Raw genomic sequence first — 19,407 nt, 5'->3', positions numbered from 1 at the left:
TTTAGTTACAATAGCCAAAAACTGGAAATGACCTATATATCCATCAACAGATGAGTGGATAAACAATTATGGTATGTCCATAAAAGGAGGTACTACTCAGCAATATATATAGAACAATATGGATGAATCTCAAAAATAATTATGCTGAGTGAAATAGGCAAGACAAAAAAAAAGAGCACATACTGTATGATTCCATTTATAATGGAATTATGGATCTAAAGTGACAGACATCACCCAATGACTGCCTGGGAATGGGGACAAAAAAGAGACACAAGAAAACTCAGGGGAATGATTGATGTATTCATTATCTTGATTGTGGTCATGGTTTCACTGCTGTATATATATTGTTTTCATATCATTACACATATAAAATTTATCATATTGCATATTTTAAATATGTGAGAATTACTGTATGTCAATTATACTTCAAACACTAACAACAACCAGCTTTTTTTTTCTGACAAGTCTTTGGATTGATAAGTTAGCAGTGGTCTGCCTGATCTAGGATGGACTCAAAGGAGACAACTCAGATCAATTCAATGGGCTCTCTCATCCTCCAGCAGTCTACCCAAAGCTTATTCTCATGGCAATCACCAGGGTCCAAGAGGAAGAGGGGAAGAACACAATGACTGGTAAGATATAGGCTTGGAATTGCCCTATTACATTGGCCAAGATAAATCAAAAGGCCACCACAGATTCAAGGGATAAAAAAATAGACTCTATGTCTTGATCAGAGGAACTTCAAAGTCATATTTCAAAGGGTATAGATACAGGAAACGGAATAGAATCATGATCGTTTTTGCAATTAATCTACCACACCTACTAAGTAGCAGGCATTGCTGTATACTAGGCAATACAAATATTCCTTTGTTTGATTCTCATTACACCTCAAATCAATTAGGATTAGGCAGAATCCTAATTTTGAAGATGAGGAAACTGAGGCCTAGAGAAGTTAAGTAACATGACCAAAGTCCCACAGCCAATCAGTTGCAGAGGTGGAATTCAAGCTTTACTCCAATCGACTCCACAGCATCTGCTTTGTCATTTCTCTTTACTACTAAAATGTTCATTCCGTAATGCTTCTGCCTAAGAGTCTAGGGTTCCATCTCAAAACTTCAGAAAAGATACCAGAAACTGTTTCGTAGATGGTATAGATAAGATGGAGGAGGTGGAGGGCTTTTACTATTCCTAATTTCTATAAATCAAGCTTTATCCTGAGTATTAGATTTCAGTTTAAGGATGAAATCTCTGAAGCAGTCTGAATTTCAATCCAAATCAAGAAAAACTTTGTTGTGTATCCAAAGATTACATACTAAATCCCAAAACTCATTTCATAATGCATAAGAAAGATTGTCCGATTTTAAAAATTTATTAGGACAATTTGATCTAGTGAAGGTCAATCATTAACATTATCTACCTGTTTGTGCCTGTTTGTACAGGCAATTTCCAGGTAATTTCCAAACAATGAATTATCATTGATTTAGAAGTCAGATTGCATTTTTTCATAGAAATAATTCAACAAATGCTTCCAAGGTAGCCTAGTAAAGCCCATTTAACACATAATGGCTAAAATATAGTACAAAGAATAAAAGAGTACTTCCCTGCAGTTTTTTAAAAAATAAAACGTTTCTGAATAAAATGTCTGACAAGTTCCAATTCAGTATTCCATTAGTAGAATTCTCTTCCTATATGTCCTCTGAAAATGGAAGAGCAATATAGAGATTTATTTCCCAACAGATACGAACTGTGTCACTTGTTTTAGAAGGCAGAATCAAGTACAGACACATTTGGTTTTAAATAACAGTTGTTTTCATCTCACTACATGTATAAAGGACATTCAACCTGTGCATTAAAAAAATATCACAGGAATATTTCCAAATGTAAAATATAGTTCAGATTTTCTATACTAAAACTGAAAATAAAAATAACTTCTAAATTTAAGTCCTCTGCTCAAATCTTCTAATGGCACCCCACAGTAGAAGTCAAAGTGATTAAACAGCCTGTAAGTCTCCACATGATCTGCCCTCGGCCCCCTTATCTCTGTGCCTTTGTTACCTTTATCTTTCCCCACCTCTCTTACTCTGTTCCAACTGACCTGGATCTCCTTACTTTCCCCCAAATAGGATAAACACACTCCTGATTCAGGGCCTTTGCTCTTGTTGTTCCCTCTAATGGGAACATTCTTCCCCCAGATACCTACATGGCTCCCTCAAACTTTTAAGGCTTTGCCCAAACATCATTTTTCAGCTGGGGTTTTCACCTACTATGCCATGGAATACTTCAACCACTATCCCTCTTTCTGCCTCTGCGTTTACTCTCATCATTCTCCCTCACTTAATTTTTCCCCATATACCTTTTCACTTTAAACACATCACGCAATTCACTTATTATTTGTTTGTCATCTCACTACCACCAGCACTAACATGTCAACTCCATGATAACAGTGATTTTATATCTTCTGGTCTTTACTGCAGGACGCAATACCTCCATGTTCCAGAACTCTGCATAAATAACTCTTCTAACTTATTTCATGATCTATTTATCTATACATCTATTTATCTATACATTTCTTTCACATACATGTTTTTTATTTGACTGTCTTGTTTAAGTCTTCTGCAGAAAGGGAAGAGATCGTCTTCTCTTTGGCAAAAGATTTATCTGCAAATAACTAATGAGCTATCAGAATTGCAGATGGAAAATTCCTTATTGCAACAGCCTTTCGAATAATTCTTGGTCTTCAAATCATTCTTGAAAATTTCATGTTTTCTATATTCCTATACAGTGGCATAAATTTGGTTGAAGCTGTTCTCTAATCAATACTCATTTGGATTGTACAACTGTGTCATGGTTTAGCACCCTGTAGAATTAAGTATGCCTTCAATAAATTATCTGTTTATGAATAGCATGTATTATATTATTTAAAATCTAAAATTACGTCTATTATGAAAAAGATCCAGTTCAATGATTTCCTGCCATTCAATTTCATTGAATTAAAATTCTACTACTTCCTTAAATCTGCTTTTTATCAATTAATCTGGATAAAAACCAACCCCCATGACTGTCATGAATAAATCTACATCATAGCTCCCAAGGATTTTTTAGTATAGCAACTCTGTCATTTGTTGGTGTGATTTCTGTAATGCAGCTCTGTTCATATGTTGCTATCTTAAAACTCACTCACTCCAATTTTCAATTCATTGGATCTGGTTGGGTAAACACTGTAGCCTCCAATCAGTCTGCTAATGGTGCCAAATCAAGAAATAGTTTTGCAAGGCTTATAAAATCAGAGATGGGATACAAATTCAAATTTCTTTTCAACTTAGCTTGGGAGCTAAAGAAAATATATTGTGTTCTGCCTATATTCTCACACAAATCATTCACATTTTATGGATTTGGTATTTAACGTTGGTCCTCCACACCCTTTTCAAGTGTGCATCACTCAGAATACAACCATGAGTTAAACACACTCTGAAGTGTTCTTCTTCACAGGGCTCTGATGAATTCTGAAAACTAGAATACATATGTCATTTAAAATTCTTTTCAAGTTAAATAAACTTGTATTGTAAATGATCATCTTTCTTTGATAGTTATTTAGGACACATATTAAAAACATATTGAAATGATACACTAGTAGCAATATCAAAATTCCATGGAAATAGAAATCACATTGAGTGAGTACTATGTACTCAATCTCATATGTAAGAAAAATATGAATCTGTAATAAAAACAAAAATCCCTGCAAATAAAAGCCCAAGACCGGATGTCTTCACTGGGGAATTCTATCAAACATACAAAGAAGAACTAATACCTATCCTCCTCAAACTCTTCCAAAAGATTGAAGAGGAGGGAACACTCCCAAAGTCATTCTATTAAGCCACCATCACTCTGACACCAAAACCAGACAAAGACACTACCAAAACGGAAAATTACAGGAATATCTTTGATGAATATAGATGCAAATCATCGATAAAATATTAGCAAACCAAATTCAACAACTCATAAAAAGGATCATACAACATGATCAGGTTGGATTCATCCCAAGGTCACAGGATGGTTCAACATAGGCAAATCAATCAATATGATACACCACATAAACAAAAGAAAAGAGAAAAATCACATGATCATCTCAATAGATGCAGAAAAAGCATTTGATAAAATTCAACATCAATTCATGATAAAGACTATCACCAAAGCGGGTATAGAGGGAACATATCTCAACATAATAAAAACCATTTATGACAAACTCACAGCCAATATAATACTGAAAGCCCTCCCACTAAATTCTGGAACAAGACAAGGATGCCCACTCTCACCACTTCTATTCAACATAATATTGGAAGTCCTGACCACAGCAATCACACAAGACAAAGAAATAAAAGGTATCCAAATGGGAAGGGAAGAGATAAAATTGTCATTATATGCAGATGACATGATATTCTATATAGAAAACCCTAAAGACTCCACACAAAAACTACTAGAACTGATAGACAAATTCAGCAAGGTATCAGGATACAAGATTAATATACAGAAATCTGTTGCATTTCTTTACACTAACAATGAAATATCAGAAAGGGAAAGTAAAAAAAAAAAAAAAAAAAGAATCCCATTTAAAATCTCATCAGAAATAAAAGAACACCTAGGAATAAACCTAGCCAAGGAGATGAAAGACTTATACACAAGAACTATAAAACACTGATAAAGGAAACTGAAGATGATTCAAAGAAATGAAAGATAAGCTCTTGGACTGAAAGAATTAATAGTGTTAAAATGGCCATACTGCCCAAAGCAATCTACTTAATGTGATCCCTATCAAATTACCCATGACATTTTTTCACAGAACTAGAACAAATAATCCTAAAATTTATATGAAACCACAAAAGACCCAGAATTGCCAAATCAATCCTAAGTAAAAAGAACAAAGCAGGAGGCATAACCCTCCCAGACTTCAGACAATACTACAAAGTTACAATAATCAAAACAGCATGGTATTGGCACAAAAACAGACATATAGATCAACAGAACAGAACAGAGAGAGCCCAGAAATAAACCCACACATCTACAGTCAATTAATCTTCGACAAAGGAGACAAGAACATACAATGGAGAAAAGAGAGTCTCTTTAGCATGTGGTGTTGGGAAAGCTGGACAGCACATGTAAATCAATGCAGTTAGAACACTCCCTCACACCATACACAAAAATAAACTCAAAATGGCTTAAAGACTTAAATATAAGACGTGACACCATAAAACTCCTACAAGAGAAAATAGGCAAAAACATTCTCTGCCATAAATTGTAGCAATGTTTTCTTAGGTCAGTCTCCCAACACAATAGAAATAAAAGCAAAAATAAACAAATGGGACCTAATCAAACTTACAAGCTTTTGCACAGCAAAGGAAACCATAAACAAAGCAAAAAGACAACCTACAGACTGGGAGAAAATATTTGCAAATGATGCAACTGACAAGGGCTTAATTTCCAAAATATACAAACAGTGCATACAGCTCAATATAAAAAACAAACAAACAACCCAATCAAAAAATGGGCAGAAGACCTAAATAGACATTTCTCCAAAGAACACATACAGGTGGCCAATAGACACATGAAAAGATCCTCAACTTTGCTAATTATTAGAGAAATGCAAATCAAAACTACAATGAGGTATCAACTCACCCTGGTCAGAAGAGCCATCATCAAAAAGTCTATAAATTATAAGGGTGTGGAGAAAAGGGAACCCTCCTATACTGTTAGTGGGAATGTAAATTGGTGCAGTGCAATGAAAAACAGTATGGAGGTTCCTTAAAAGACTAAAAATACAGTTACCATATGATCCAGCAATCCCACTCCTGAACACATATATGGAAAAGATGAAAACTTTAATTTGAAAAGATACATGCACTCCAGTGTCATAGCAGCACTATTACAATAGCCAAGACATGGAAGCAACCCAAGTGTCTGTCAACAGATGAATGGATAAAGACGATGTGGTATGTATATATATACAATACATACATACAATGGAATATTACTCAGCCATGAAAAGAATGAAATATTGCCATTTGCAGCAACACAGATGGACCTAGAGATTGTCATACTGAGTGAAGTAAGTCAGACACAGAAAGACAAATATCATATGATAATCGCTTATATGTGGAATCTAAGAAATTTACAAATGAACTTATTTACAAAACTGAAACAGACTCACAGATATAGGAAACAAACTTATGGTTACCAAAGGGGAAAGGGCAGGGGAGGGATAAATTAGGAGCATGGGATTAACAGATAGACACTAGTATATATAAAATAGATAAATAGCAAGGATTTACTACATATCACAGGGAACTATATTCAATATCTTGTAATAACCTATAATGGCAAAGAATCTGAAAAAGAATACATACACATATATATACACACACATATACATGTATATATAACTGAATCACTTTGTTGTATACCTGAAACTAACACAATACTGTAAATCAACTATACTTCAATTAAAAAAAGAAGTACATGAAAGAGTTAACAAAAATATGCACAAGACACAGACCCTGCCTCAGGAAATTATAAGCAATACATATATACAAATGAGTATCCTTATAAGACAAAATATGATAAGTATCATTAAAATAACATTTTGTTGATGTTAATAAATATTGAACAAATGATGAAAAAAATGAATGGATTGTATAAACTTTCCTATGAGCATCACAACTTCCTTCCAAAGATTCAACTCATCCTAAAAATGTTCCCCCAACTCAGTTTGTGAAAATTTGAAATACATGTTCAACTATATGAAGTAATTTACTCATCCTTACAGATAACTAACAAGAAAACACTTCAATTCATCATCTCAAAATATGGAAGTTCTCTCTCCAATTTTCTTGCAATTATTTTCACTGCTATTCTTTGGTAATTTTAAGAACTCACAGAGTAGCAGTAAATTATGTATGTATACATATATCCTTCTCATTTCTCTTCATAGGAAAAGTTAATCTTATCCTTTTCTATCTAAAACAAGTCTTAGTTATTAAATGAGTCACATAATAAAGAGATTATGAATATGTTTGATAAATATTTCATCATGGCTTCCTGTCATCATAATTTCAAAAAGGATTACTTTAAGCTCTACGTTAAAACATAAAATATTGAGGCAAAGTCTCAAGAATTTTAACTCAGATAACAGACAAAAAATGAGAAATTTCAACTGAGTATTTTCTATGAAAAAAGACAAAGTTCCCAATTCTCTTGGTGCAGAATTATAATGAAGTTAGAAATATTTAGATAATATTCATCTAAATATTCATTAATTTATAGATTATTTTAAAGTATCAGAATAACATATTTGAAAACTACCTTTCAAAAACCTCACATTTCTCTGGAGCTGCAGGTGTCTTCTGAAGTTTTGCTTATTGTTTGAAACTCTCCTTGTCTACTAGCATGTACTATTTGACTAGTTATAAATGAAACTATACGTTCTGAGAATTCGCGTACGTCAGGAATTTTATAAATAATCACTTGATTTCAAACACCTCCATGGCTATTTATGCTGTAATGGATAGAGTGGTGAATTTTGAGAAAACTCAAAATTGTGGCATTTGATTGCTCAACATCAGGATTCTATTATTGTTGCTCTGCCCTCCAGTGTGCAAATTAAAGGGAACTTTTCATTTAAACCAAAAATCAGCTATATCTGTCTTCAAATACTTGAACAGTTGTCATGGGGAAGATCGGTTAGTCTCAACCTGTGATTGCAGAGCTACATTTGGACTAAAAGATGGATCAGGCAGGCAGATTTCAGCTCAAAATAAGCAATGGCTTGAATTAGAACCAACTTGGAAATGGAGTATTCTATCATATGAGGTAGGCATTCCTGGTCACTTGATGTGTCTTACAGTTTATTGAGGATGCTATAAATGAATTTGAGCTCAAATTTTAGAAACAAGTTATTTGGCACCACTTTCTGCCTCTCAGGGCCTCTTCTACCTCATGAAACTCTGGACTATGGCCAGCTCTACTCACCACTCACTCAAGCTGGTATTTTACATTTGTTCAATATGAATTAATATATTTACATTCATGCCACCACAGTGTATAAAGCAGCCTCTTAGTGACACCTAATTTTCTACCAATTTCCATGTGTAAATAATTACCCCTGGCAGTGATGTCTTTGATGAACCAGAAACTGCTAGCACAGTTACAAAGGTCCACATGGGGCAGAGATCATGAGATGAAAGGCCAAAGGCAGATGAAGAAATACAGAGGTAGACTATTATCCTGGTAACAATTCGGAGAACTTTTCCTTTTCCTTATTTCTCGTGATAAATTTATAAAGCAATCTTTAACAGCACCAATATTCTTTCTCCTATCAATGTTCAATATGAAGTGTTGAGGTCATTGATGGCCAAAGAAAGATATTTTTGTGTGGTTGAGCGGCAGCATATTTTCACGCAGCTGTTCCAATAGTGCCATATTGACTGATATATCAGAATGTAAAAACACTATTAAAATGACAAATAGGGCTTCCCTGGTGGTGCAGTGGTTGAGAATCTGCCTGCCAATGCAGGGGACACGGGTTCGAGCCCTGGTCTGGGAGGATCCCACATGCCACGGAGCAACTAGGCCCGTGAGCCACAACTACTGAGCCTGCGCGTCTGGAGCCTGTGCTCCGCAACAAGAGAGGCCGCGATAGTGAGAGTCCCGCGCACCGCGATGAAGAGTGGCCCCCGCTTGCCGCAACTTGAGAAAGCCCTCGCACAGAAACGAAGACCCAACACAGCCAAAAATAAATAAATAAATTTATTTTTAAAAAAAATTACAAATAATGTTTGCAATAATACCCCTATCCATTACCTTGAGAGAGGCTCCCTTCACCCCTCACCCTAACTTCATCCTCACTTCATCCCTCATCCAACCCTGAGTGTCTAACACCTCACTCAGAGATGGAGTAAAACATGGAGTCAGGCTCAGGGCTGAATGGAGGGCAGGGATTGAATGAAGCTAAAGGACAGAGTCAGGAATAGAGCGTGGGCTGTGGAGGGGGTGGAGTAAGGAATAAGTTAGAAGAATGGAGTGAAGATGTCCAGTGCACACATTACTTTATAATTTGTAAAATCTTAATACAAGTTTAAAGGTCCTTTTTTCAACCTAGGTTTAAATCCACCCCCACCCACCCACGTAGGGAAGCAGGGAAGCTTTCGTAAGCAGAGCTTATTGCTGATGCCTCTGTGAACTCTGAAGTCCCTTCCAGAATGTGCACCACTAGTGGGTGGCTAAGAAATGACATCCCATCGTTAGATGGACTGGGAGTGGTATAAACTAGAGGAGGAGCAGCTCATTTATTCCCCTCCCTGGAAATGAATGGGTCTTAACTACTGTTCTATTGGATAGATTTGCCACTTACATTGTCAATACTCATGAGTTCCAGACTTTTGGGAACCCTAATACCCCATTGTTACTTATTTGATTTAACAGAATTTCCTTTACTCCTCTTAGAAGAACTCTGTTCTGTACAATATTAAAATGAATGAAAATTAAATGGGATCTGAGAGTCTTGACAATTCTGCAACATGCTTCGAGATATGCAGAGAGATTCCAAGTTGCTAACTTGGGAATTCAGTTAGTGACAATAGCTGAATCTGTAAGAACACAAAGAAGTATTATTCTTTGTCTTATCTACTGCCTAATTAATATAGAATAAAGGGAAGAAGGATGAACAGAAAATATGAAGAAATGAGAGAGCTAACAAAACTGATTCAGTTGTTGTAGGGTTAGTCCAAGTTTAGAGCAGTCAACAGTGCAATGAACAGTGTCCAAAGACCTCTGGTCAATTTGAACCTACTTCCTGCAGATGTTGTCTTCCAAGGAGGTCTAACTTTGTGAGAGAGCTTAAACAAAGGACTGGAAAAGGACATGACACACAAATTTCAAATGGCTTTCATGAGTTTGATAATTATAAAGCAAACACTTCTTGAAATCAAAGAGCAGTCGGAATTTATGAAAATTCAGTGGACTTGACATTATATTCACTATTCTTGCATATCCTAATAATTATTAATAAAACTTGAACATATTTTAGTTATTTTCTATTTATAAAGTTGATTATTAGGATAATTAAACACCTAATTCTTCTTAGATACAATATCTGAATCCAATCATCAAAATTTGAATTGTCTATACTCATGGGTTTTTAAAGATATAAACAGATAAAGTCCAGCCTGTCCCTGGGAATTGTGAATGGTACTGTACCATTCTGAACGACACTGAAATAGCTAAATACATGAAAAACTATGTTCTTCTTAATATGAAAATACATTTGTACCCCGGTAAATGTAATATGCAACAATTCAACAATGATCTACATTTATTTCAGGATTAATATATTTATTACAATAAAAAACATTATATCTTATTAAGTATTATGATGTACATATGTAGCTATGTAATATACATTATATGTAATATGTATATATTCTATAATATACAATAAAATCACATTATAACACAAATTTACTGTTTTATGCTGTTCTACACAATTACAGTTTATGATCATTTATGGGTACTCTCCTATTTCTTTAGCCCTATGAAGATTTTTCCTCTCATTCCCAGTCATTTTTCTTTCTCCTCAGATGTTTTTATTCAGGGTGATGAACTTTCATCTTTGACACTTGATATATTTGATCTCTCCTTTAATGTTTCATTAGCATTTCTTTTACATATTCTCAGAAGTTCTCAGGGTTAAGCATTATACATTTATTTTACTTTGATTACATAAGTAAATACTGAAAATATTTAAAATTCTTTTAGTAAAAGTTCTTCATAAACACACTTAATTCTTATAAATTGCTTAGACATTATATTAAGTTCATAATATATGATATCTCTTAAACTTTGTGCTTACTACTCAGAAATTTATGTAATTCTTAAAGCAGTCACTACCTATTTCTCACCCTTTGATATTAACATTTATAAGTTATTAGATATGGTTTTCATAAATTACTGAAGGCCCATTCTAGTAACATAATCTTGTAAAAACCACAGAGTTAAAAACCAAAGACAGCACAGCTATATCTTGAAGAAATAGGTCTAAGGCTTTTGTTGTTGTTTGTCTTTTGTTTTAATTAAAGGATAACATCCACCTCTGGGAATAGGAGTCTGTCAAAGATAGACTATCAGAGTCTCACTGGGGAACCACAGTACTAAGCGGAGAAGCTAAGGAAAGTACCACGCTGTGAATCCTTCAAGCTCCTCCTAGGCACAACGATAAATAATTCTGTGGTAGTGTAACTAAATTCATACACTACTGACTGGTAGGGTTGAGGTACAGAACATTAGTATTCCTCCTGCCTTCATCAAAACTGGCTCGGAATCTGAGTAAGGTATTGGAAACTACAGCAGGCAAGACTGGGGAAAGTACACTTTAATAGAAAGCAAAACAATCATGCCTAGAGAAAGATATTGTGATAACCAATGCCAAAAGATTGCCTCTCAGAAATGAATTACTGACCTACTCATCCATGGAATCCTTACAAAATGTGATCAGGAGACTTCCCTGACCCTTTCTTCCTTCACGCTACTGCACCTCCTCTATCACTTTCCTTGCTCCAGAGTGCTATACAAAAGAATCAGGCTTTGGGCTGAAATACTGTCTTAGTACCTTTAATCCTAATGTTTTATAAGCATAGTGCATCCCACTGGCCTGCAATAAGATTTGTTTTCTACATTAGTTCATTTCACGGGTGTGTTCATTTTTTAAAATTATGAATCAAACCCCTGAAATATTAATGGTATAAAACTCTATGCGTATTCATGATGGTTATATATAAGGGACCATCAGATCCCAACCCCAATTATGTGTACTTACTGAAAACACATTCACAAATGAGTAGAACTCAAGATCATAAGTTCTATTAATTTTAATGCTCCCAAGATGAGTCAGAATTTTTTAAGAAATGGTTCATTTGCTTAGATCCTTAGCTCTGGAAGTTGTTTTAAATTAGTGAAATTGGTTGTCTTGAAATGTTTAAGTTGATGTAGAGTTTTCCTTTCACTTCTGAGGATTCTTCCCAGTGATTAAAGAGATTTTATATTTTAATATTAAATTAAAACTTGCTCTCAATAACTTTAACATTTTTAATAGAATATGCATGCTTTACCTAACATTACTCAGTTCAAAATGATGTATAAACTATAATAGATTGAATTTCATTAGTGTTCTAATTTCTCTATGAGCTGCTATGTTATTTCCCCTCTGCTTGAATCTAAAATATTATGTGACAATAAATATTTAAGAGGATAATTCCACAGCAATTTTGGTTAATAGAATTCACCATAACTAAGAAAAATATTGCAATAAATATGTATTAAGATCCATTTCACCAAATCCCAGAATATTAAAACATTCACAAAAGCCTCTAAAATTTAAATATTCTTATAGAATGCAAATTTGTAAAATTTATCATCCAGAGAAATAGTGCAAACAAAAATGTGAGTTGGTTTAGAGACACTTAGAGAAGTTTCATAATCACTAATACTTAACTTTTTACTCAAAGTTAAATTCAGATGAATATGATTCTGTGAAAACATATCCATTTTGATGTTAAGGGAATTGTGATACAGCTTAGCATGACATTTTGCTGGTCTCCTTTTACTCATTTAATAACTTATTCATTCAGTAAAAATATATATCATGCATTCCCAATGTTCCAAGCACTGTTTTGGCCCTGAAAAGCAAATAGACGTGTTTTACATGTCTAAAGCTGGCTGTCCAATTCAATAGTAGCCACTAGCCATTTGTAACTATTGAGCACCTGAAATGTGGCTTGGTTAAACTGAGATGTGCCATGATGTATAAAACGCACATCAGATTTAGAAGACTTTGTACCAAAAAGGGAAAATACCTCAGTAATAATTTTTATGTTGATTGCATGTTGAAATGATAATATCTGTATGTACTGACTTAAATAAAATATGCTATTAAAGTTAATGGCACATGTTTCTTTTCACATTTTAATATGGATACTAGAAAAATTTAAGTTATATATGTGACTCTCACTGTATTTCTATTGGATAGTGTTGGTCTAAGGGAAACTGACAATAAACAGGATATATACATATATTTATATATATGGATACAGATAATTTATTTTATGTAAAAAAAAAGCTTTCTGAGTCTGATGATAAAGCATGTAGTAGGCTGAATAATGGCCACCCAAAGATATCAAGCCCTAATGCCTGGAAGCTGTAATCTTATTTGGAAAAAGGATCATTATTGGTGTGGTTAAATAAAGGATCTGGAGTTGAGAAGAATCTGGGTGGGCCCTAAATGACATCACAAGTATCCTCAAGGAGAGAGGCAAAAGAAGGTAACACCGAAAGAAGAGAGGAGGCAATGTGAGTATGGAGGCAAAGTTTGCAGAGATGCAGCCACAAGTCAAGGAATGCCCACAGCAACCAGAAGCTGGAAGAGGAAGGAGTGAATTCTTCCCTAGAGCCTCCAGAAGGAGTATGGCCCTGACAACACCTTGATTTTGGACTTCTGGTTTCCACAACTGTGAAAGAATAAATTTCTGTTGTTTGAAGCCACCCACTTTGTGCTAATTTGTTATAACAGCCCTCAGAAACTAATACAGAGCTTAATGGTGGAAAGAGGTGGTTTGGAGTGGCATTTAGATAAAGTGGGAAGAGGAAGCTACTTGAGTGGAATGATAGGGGAACGTCTATCTGAGAAAGCTACATTTACCTGAGATTTAAAGAAGAAGGTGCTAACCATTTGAAGAGACTGGGGAAAGCGTTCCAGTTACCAGGAACAAGATACAGGCAGGCTTTGAGCTGGGAAAAAGTTTCACCTCTTCTAGGAACAGAAAGAAGGCCAAAGTGTCTGAAACATGGTGAGCAAAGAGGAGCGTGACTCAAGACGAAAACGGAGAAGTAAGTGGAAGCCATGTAGAAACATGGTTGCCATGATGAGGAGTATGGATTTTATTTTAATTATATTTAATTTTATTTTAATTATAATAAAATAAGGATTTTATTTTAATTATAATGAACTGTATTAAGCAGGGGAGTATCATGGTTAGATTTATGTTTAGAGAAAGACTTCTATGGCTGATTTGTAGAGACTGTTTTGGAAGAGAACAAGTGTAGAGCAGAGAAATCAACTAGGAGGCTGTTGCAGAAAACCAGGCAATAGATGGTGATAATACTGATCACGCTGGTAGTAGTAGAGAATATGAAATATATTTTGAAGACTGAATGTAGGGAAATTGCAACCAGAATCTCTAAAATAAAGAAGCCTCATGGTAGGGGGCTGCTGGGTATGCATCCTGGCTCTTTATCTAGACATGTGGCTGTGACTGGCAATGTGTTCATTTAATGCAGCCTTCAATGAAGCAGATGCCTCCTTGAAGTGGATGACTTGGCAATGAAAGCTGAAGTCAGGCACTTGCAGTACAGAAAGAAAAGCCAACTGCTAGGGTTTACACTACAACCGCATATGAGGGATCTTCAACAAGATCATCAGTAGATTTCCCATCAGAAACTTTGGAGGCCAAAGGCAATGGGTGGAAATACTCAAAGCACTAAAAAACAAACAAATAAACCTGGCTACTAAGATCTTATATCTGGCAAAACTGTCCTTCAAAAGTGAGAGCGAAACTAAGAAATTGCCAGATAAACAAAAGCTGATCGAATGTGTTACCACTACACCTGCCCTGCAAAAAATGCTAAAGGGCATTTGTAGGTTGAAATGAAAGGATACTAGACAGTAACTCAAAACTGTATAAAGAAATAAGGATCTCTGTAAAAGTAAATACATGAAGAATTATAAAAGACAGTATTATTGGAACAACAAATGATAACACCACCTTTTGTTTTCTACATGATTTAAGATACTAATACATTTAAAAAATAATTATTAGTCTAAAAGCTGTTATTAAGGTAACTGGTTTGTAACTCTACATTTTGTTTTCTACATAGTTTAGAGACTAATGTGTTTTAAAAACACAATTATTAGTTTATGTTTTCAGACACACAATGTGTAAAGATGTAACTTGGTGACATCAACAGCTGAAAGGAGAGGAAGAGAGGCTAAAAAGAAACAGTTTTCGCATGTTACTGAATTAAGTTGGAATAAATTCAAATTATAGTGTTATCATTTTAAGATTTTAAATGTAACCCCCATGGTAACTGCAAAGAAAATAGTTATAGATTATGCAGAAGGGAATGAGAAGAGAATAAAATATTTCACTACAAAAAGAATCAAGTAAACAAAATGGAAATGTGCAGGAAATGAGGACAAAAGTGCTACAACATACACAGAAAACAAACAGCAAAATGACACAAGTAAGTTCCTCCTTATCAGGAAATACTTTAAGTGTAAACTGATTAAACTCTCCAATTAAAAGACAGAGACTGGCAGAATAAAATGCTCCAACTACATGCTGTAAACAAGAGAATCACTTTAGATCTAAAGATACAAATACACTGAAAGTGAAAGGATGGAAAAAGATATTCCATGTAAATATTAACCAAAAGAGAGAGGTTGGCTATACTAACAGCAGACAAATACACTAAATCAAAAAAAGTTTACAATATACAAAAAAGGACATTACATATTAATAAAAGGTTCAATAAAGCAAGAAGATATAGCAACTATAAGGATTTATGCACCTAATAACAGACCATCAAAATATATGAAGCAAAATATGACAGAACTGAAGATGGAAATAGACAGTTCCACAATAATAGATGGAGACTGCAATATCCCATTATCAGTAATGAATAGAACAACCAGACAGAAGAAAAGTAAGGAAACAGAAGACAAGAACAGCACAAGAAACAAACTAGATCTAACAGAAATACGCTTAACACTACCCTCCAGAAACAGAATACAAATTCTTCTGTAGTGGAAATGGGATATTTTCTGGCACAGACCATATGTTAGGCTGCAAGTTAAGACTCAAAAGACTTAAAAGAGATAGATGTCATACAAAGTATCTTCTCTGACATCAACAGGATGAAGTTAGAAATCAGTAACATAAAAAAAACTTTAAAAATCACAAATTCATGGAAATTAAACAACATGCTCTTAAACAACTAATGAATCAAAAAAAGACATCAAAAGGGAAATTATAAAATACTTAGAGATGAGTGGAAACCAAACCACAACATAGCAAAACTTATGGGATGCAGCAAAAGCAATGCTAAAGGGGAAATTTATAGCAATAAACTCTTACATTAAAAAAATAAGAGAAGGTCTCAAATCAACACCTAACTTTATAATGTAAGGAACTAGAGAAAAAATAAGCTAAACCCAAAACTAACAGAAGAAAGTAAATAATAAATTATAGATCAGAGATAAATAAAATAGAGAATAGAAAAACAATAGAGAAAATCAAGGAAAACAAGTTTGTTCTTTGAAAAGATCAACACAATTGACAAACTTTAGATTGACTAAAAATGAAGAGAAAAGATTCAAATTACTATAATAAAATCAGAAATGAGAGTAGGCATGTTACTACTTATTCTATAGAAATAAAAAGTATAAGAGAGTACTATGAGAAATTGTACTACAAATTGGATAACCTAGATAAAATAAACAAATTCTTAGAAACATAAAGCCTACCAAAATTGAATCACAAAGAAATAGAAAACCTAAATATATCTGTAACTAGTAAGAGGAATGAATCAGTAATATGAAAAAAAAAAAAAAAAAGGACTTCCCCGGTGGCGCAGTGGTTAAGAATCCGCCTGCCAGTGCAGGGGACACAGGTTCGAGCCCTGGTCTGTTAAGATCCCCCATGCCATGGAGCAGCTAAGCCCATGTGCCACAACTACTGAAGTCCAAGCACCTAGAGCCCATGCTCCGCAATAAGAGAAGCCACCACAATGAGAAGCTCGCGCACTGCAACAAAGAGTAGCCCCCACTTGCCACAACTAGAGAAAGCCCGCGTGCAGCAAAGAAGACCCAATGCAGCCAAAAATAAAAAATAAATAAATTTATAAAAAAAAAATCTCCCAGATAAAAGATCCCTGGAGCTGATGGCTTCACTGGTGAATTCTACAAAACACTAACACTAATCCTTCAAAATCTTTTTCAAAAAAACTGAAGAAGAGAGAACACTTCCCTACTTATTCTATGAGATGAGAATTGCCCTGACACCAAACCCAAAGACAGTAGAAGAAAACAACAGACCACTATTCACTATGAACACTGATGCAAAAATCATCAACAAAATACTAGCAAACTAAATTCAACAGCTTATTAAAAGGATTATACACCATGACCAAGTGGGATTTATTTGTGGAAGTGTTCAACATACGAAAATTGATCAATGTATTATACCATATTAAAAGAATGAAGGGGAAAAAGCACATGATCATCTCACATGGTACAGAAAAAGTATTTGATAAAATTCAACACAATTTCATGATAAAAATACTCAAAAAACTAGGAATAGGAAGAAATTACTTTAACATAATGTAAGCCATATATGAAAAATTCACAGCAAACATCATACTAAATGGTGAAAAAAATGAAAACTTTTTCTCTAAGATCAATAACAAGGCAAGGATTCCTGCTTTTGCCACTTCTATTCAACAAAGAACTGGAAGTCCTAGCAGAGAAATAAGGCAAGAAAAAGGAATAAAAAGCATCCAAATTGGAAAGGAAGAAGTAAATTATCTCTGTTCACAGATGATATGATCGTATATGTAGAAAACCCTAAAGATTCCACACAAAAAAACTGTTAGAACTAATGATCAAATTCAGGAAAGTAGCAGGATAATAAATCACTACACAAAAATCAGTTGTTCTTCTATACACTAACCATGAACAATCTGAAAAGGAAATTAAGAAAACAATTCCATTTATAATGTCATCAAAAATAATGAAATATTTAGGAATTGATTTAACCAAAAAGGTGAAAGACTTGTACAATAAAAAACTACAAAAGATTGCTGAAAGAAATTAAAGACATAAATAAATGGAAACACATCCCATGTTCATGGATTAGAAGACTTAACATTAAAAAAAAAAAACAGCCAGGACTTAATATTGTTAAGATGTCAATACTATCAAAGTGAGCTACAGGTTGAATACAATCCCTACCAATTTCCAATGACTTTTTTGCAGAAATATAAAAAAAATCAATCCTAAAATTCATATGGAATCTCAAGAGATCCTGAATAGCCAAAATAATCTTGACAAAGAACAAGGTTGGAGGGCTCATACTTCCTAATCTCAAAACTTACTACAAAGCTACAATAATCAAAACAATATGGTACTGGCATAAGACAGACATATAGAGCAATTGAATAAAATACAGCACTCAGAAATTAACCCTCACAAATATGGTCAAATGATTTTTGCCAAGGGCACCAAGACCATTCAATGAGAAAAGAACAGTTTTTTCAAGGTATGATGCTAGGAAACTGGATACCCACATTCAAAAGAATGAAGGTAGTCCCTGATTTCAAATTATACTACAAATCTATAGTGATAAAAACAGTATGGAACTGGAACAAACACAGAAACACAGATCAATGAAACAGAATTAAGAGTCTGGAAATAAACCCACACATATGTAGGCAATTAATTTATGACAAAAGAACAAAGAATATACAATAGAGAAGGGATAATTTCTTGAAACACTGGTGCTGGGAAAACTGGACAGCCACATGCAAAAGAATGAAACTAGACCACTATCTTACACCATACGCAAAAATTAGTTCAAAACAAATTAAAGACTTGAATCTCAAACCACAACCATAAAATTCATAGAAGAAAACATAGGCAGTAACTTCATTGACATGGGTCTTAAAGATGTTTTTATGGATCTGACTCCAAGGCAAGGGAAACAAAAGCAAAAGTAAACAAATGAAACTTTATCAAACTAAAAAGCATCTGCACAGAGAGGCTACCTAAAATCATAATAAGGTCAAAGACACGCCAAAACATACCACTGGATGTGGTCCTGCCCACCAGGAAGACAAGATCCAGCCTCATCCACCAGAACACAGGCACCAGTCCACTACACCAGAAAGGCTACACAACCCACTGAACCAACCATAGCCACTGGGGGCAGACACCAAAAACAACGGGAACTACGAAACTGCAGCCTGCAAAACGGAGACCCCAAACACAGTAAGTTAAGCAAAATGAGAAGACAGAGAAACACACAGCAGATGATGGAGCAAGGCAAAAACCCACAATACCAAACAAATGAAGAGGAAATAGGCAGTCTACCTGAAAAAGAATTCAGAGTAATCATAGTAAAGATGATCCAAAATCGTGGAAATAGAATGGAGAAAATATAAAAAACGTTTAACAAGGACCTAGAAGAACTAAACAGCAAACAAACAATGATGAACAACACAATAAATGAAATGAAAAATTCTCTAGAAGGAATC

Source organism: Eubalaena glacialis, chromosome 7 (genome assembly GCF_028564815.1).
Source record: "Eubalaena glacialis isolate mEubGla1 chromosome 7, mEubGla1.1.hap2.+ XY, whole genome shotgun sequence".
NCBI classification, from domain to species: Eukaryota; Metazoa; Chordata; class Mammalia; order Artiodactyla; family Balaenidae; genus Eubalaena; species Eubalaena glacialis.
The sequence above is the reverse complement of the archived record's forward strand: the minus strand, read 5'-3'. Positions refer to the sequence as shown.